Genomic DNA, 4,531 nt, shown 5'->3' on the forward strand with positions numbered 1-4,531 from the left:
CATAGTTCTACCAGAGGACCCAGCTATACCACTCCTGGGCATACACCCAAAAGATGCTCCAACATGTAGTAAGTACACATGCTCCACCATGTTCATAGCAGCCTTATTTATAATAGCCAGAACGTGGAAACAACCCAGATGTCCCTCAACAGAGGAGTGGATACAGAAATTGTGGTACATCTACACAATGGAGTACTACTCAGCTATTAAAAACAATAAATTTATGAAATTCTTAGATAAATGGATGGATCTGGAGAATATCATCCTGAGTGAGGTAACCCAATCAGAAAAGAACAAACACGGTATGCACTCTCTGATATGTGGTTATTAGCCCAGAAGTTGGGAATACAGGAAGAACAATCCACATTCCACAAGGAACTTAAGAAGAAGGAAGACCAAAAGGTGGACACTTCATTCCTTCTTAAAAGGGGGAACCAAATACTCACCGAAGGAGTTGCAGAGATTAACTATGGAGCAGAGACTGAAGGAAGGGCAAGCCAGCCTAAATATAGCTATCTCCTGAGAGGCTCTGACAGTACCTGACTAACACAGATGTAGAGGCTCACAGCCATCCATCGAACTGAGTACAGGGTCCCCAGTGAAGGAGTTAGAGAAAGAACCAATGGAGCTGTGGGGTTTGCAGCCCCTTAGGACGAACAACAATATGAACTAACTAGTACCCTCGGAGCTCCCAGGGTCTCAACCACCAACCAAGGACTGCAGATGGAGGAGTCTGAGGTTCTGGCAGCATCTGTATAGTAGAGGATTGCAAATTCGATCATCAAAAGGAGGAGAGGACCTCGGCCCTGTGAAGGTTCTGTGCCCCATTGTAGGGGAATGCCAGGGCCAAAAAGTGGGAGAGGGTGGGGTGGCAGGCATGGCGAGGGGGGAGGCAACAGGAATTTGTTTTTGTTGTTTTTGTTTGTTTCTTTGTTTTTTGGAGGGGAAACTAGGAAAGGAGAAATTTACATGTAAATAAAGAAAATATCTAATAAAAAATAGTAATAAAAAAGAAAAAAAACACAATCATGGATATAAAATATGAACTATTTTTAATAATTATACACACACACATACACAAACATATACAAATATGCATACAAATATACATACATGCCAGTAGTGAATTAAGTTTGTATACAACAGTGTTAATCTAAACAAGTAATTTTTGTTCTGTCCTATGACATAAAAAGTTATAGGCATACCTAAATCCAAGACATTTTAAGATGTATGCTCACATGGAATCAATGATTTGAATGTCATTTGTCATTAGTGTTTGACAATTAACAGATTCTATATGAGATTTCAGATTCCTGAGTTAAGTTTTGTACAATAGCAATATCCGTATAATCAGGAAACAGTAAGTTTTATATGTCTTATACCATGATCTATGGTAAATAAGAATGCCAAACAATATGTAATTTTCTTTGAAACATTTGATGATTTTGCTTTGTTTTAAATTCTCTGTCTTTAATAAAGAAGCCCACTATCAAGTTACATCTTGTCCACATGCTCAGATTACTGTTAAAGACCATCATGCCTATCTTATTAAGTTTTCTACTCTCTCCTTTTTCTGAAATGTTATTGCAATAGCTTCCTTCTACTGTCAAGTATCAATGATAAACAATACAAGTCCACCACATGCTGCTTGGGTGAGAGGAGAGGAATTATCAGGTGAAGCCTTGAATCAGCCACTTGGATTCAAAGATTTTAAATGCATATATGAACTTTAAATAAAACATTTAATTAAAAAACCAAGTCCAGGGTAAAATGATTGTTCAATTGTTAAGAAAATGTGTTGCTTTTCAGTGGTCCTGAGTTCTATTTTCCGGAACATAATGCGACATTCAGTCATCTGTATCTTCAGTTCTAGGAGACCCGACGTCTGTGGACACCATGAATCCAGGTAGTGACACTTGCATACATGTAGAAAAAACCCTCACAAACATAAAATAAAATAAAATTTTAATAGTATCACTTAATAATCAAGTGTCTTCTTTCTTTTATTTTATTCTCCAACTGCAGATAGGTATTGTATATTTTTTTAATAATACACACTATATGTACATGGGTTAGAAACTGCATAGTGGAGTGAGTAGCTCCATGAGGCATGCATCTCTCAGGAAAACTGACTGTTCCTCTTGCAAGTAACCACCAATTACAAATACTTTGTCAAACTGGGTTTCCCTTCAGGATTGCCACCCCTGTGAACTTTGGGATTTGGCTAACTCAAGCTAATGCAAATCTCATGCATTCAGCACCTGCTGTTGTAATTTCATGTGTATTACATGAGTTCTCACATCCAGCAAACGCTGCCTAATTACAGACTTCTATTCTCTCTGCCTCTTACAATCTTTTCTTCTATCTCTGTCAATTAACTATCAATCAGTCAATCAATTAAGTATTCATGGGAATCTTAGCTTCCAGCTCTTGTTCTTTGTGTCTACCTTCATCTTCACAACCTACTTTTGCTTCAGGAGCACACTGTGTTCACTCACTGGCTATATTCACAGCCTTGTGAGCTCTCTCTAATGGGCTGCTCTCAAGATAATTGTGTTTTGGAGTGGAGAGTACATTACAAGCAGCTACTCCTATTGTTCACTTCTTGTTAGTACAGTTATGTACTTGGATGTCAGCTCACCTACTTCTATGTAGAAAAATCTATTCTGTTTAGATTAAGTTCTTTCTTTTCTTTCAACTCTTTGCATAATAGGAAAAGATATTCTATCATTTTTTTCTTAATGTAGTCTTCAAGGACAAGTGTGCATAGGTAGTTCATTAGCCAAAAAATTACCAGCAATTCCAGAATATTTTTTTTTCATTCACCTGTTGTCAGGAAATAGTACAGATCCTACATCTTAGCTCCTTTGAAAAATGGTACATTAACTATTACATATAAGGTATTCTTCACACTGATTTCCTTACCTTTGAATGTGTATTCAATACTGACGTAAGTGAATGATATAAAATTCCAATTATATTTATTTGAAGAACTACCATTGCACTTCACAGGGATTATAAGTATTTCCCACAAATATAACAGAAGGTATATTTTGCTCTCTATCTCCACTAGTACATGGTACGAATTTTATGGTCATTAACCATCATAACTGAAAATCATGATGTTAGTATTTACCATTTTTATTGGGGAATTCTACTTCTTTTGCTCCTTTAAGTACATATTCGTATCACTTGTGTCGATTGCATTTTTGTGGCTTTTTTATTTTATAAAATTATTTTACATTCTTTTTATTAACCCCTTGTAAACCCTATACAGTTACTAGTAGGCAAATATTTGCCCACTCTTAAGGTTACTTCTTTTCGCTGTGATTTTGTCCCAGGCTACAGAAAAGCTTTTAAATTTAATGTAATCCAATTTGGTTTTTTGTTTTGTTTTGTTTTGCTCTTTAGGAATTCTAGATTTTAAACAAACATCTAAGTAACATTTTAAACTGATTCCTTCGTTTTAGTTTAGAGATAAAATTTTAAAACTTATATTAAGATTTTTTGGTTCCTTCATTATTTATTAAATTAATTTATATTTTTACACTCCATATTCCACCCTCTGCCCCCTATCAACCCTCCCACTGCTCCACATCCTACACCTCCTCCTTACCACCGTCTCCACTTGGATGCCCCCATCCTCCACCCCACCTGATTTCTAAACTCCTTGGGGCCTCCAGTCTCTTGAGAGTTAGGTGCATCATCTCTGAATGAACATGGACCCTGAAGTCCTCTACTGTATGTGTGTTGGGGGCCTCATATTAGGTGGTATATGATGTCTCTTTGGTGGTCCAGTGTCTGAGAGATCCCGGGGTTCCAGATTAAAAATAAACTGAAACTGCTGGTCCTCCTACAGGATCACCCTTTTCCTCAGCTCATATTTCATAGTAAGATTCAGAGTCTGGTCACAATGCTCTAAATGGGGCCATTAAGTAACACATTCTATAAATATCTCTAATATCAGAAAGCCAAACAATTGACTTTTATTTTCATATCTAGCTTACTTTTTAATACTTACATTTATAATATTTACAGCTTACATTTACTACAGACAAAAGATGTACTTTAAAATGTTAATTAAAGAAATAGCCATAGAAATCATATAAGAATGATTGCCTACTTTTCCTAATCCTAAACACTTAGGAGAATGAGACAGGATGCTTATCATGAGTGCAAAAACAGCCTTGGCTGCACAATCAGTATAAATGTGGAAAGAATACTTCTCAGCATTACAGAGACCCACAGCTAGTCAAAATAAAATTGTGGAAACCAGTCCTAATAAATACAAATACAGATACAATACATATACAATACAATACATATACAAAATACAATACATATACAAAACAACTAAAGATTCTAAGGCTCAGGTAACATTTTAGACACAGGGTAGAAAGATTGGATGACTGGAGAGTTTGCTGGGAGACTGCTTCTCCTAATAATATAAGAATATTTTGACTGTTTTGACCCGGAGTCTCTAGTGAGAGCCGCCATCTTCTCTCCAGTGAGTTCCTAAGCCGGGAACAGT

Source organism: Mastomys coucha, unplaced genomic scaffold, assembly GCF_008632895.1.
Source record: "Mastomys coucha isolate ucsf_1 unplaced genomic scaffold, UCSF_Mcou_1 pScaffold8, whole genome shotgun sequence".
NCBI lineage: Eukaryota > Metazoa > Chordata > Mammalia > Rodentia > Muridae > Mastomys > Mastomys coucha.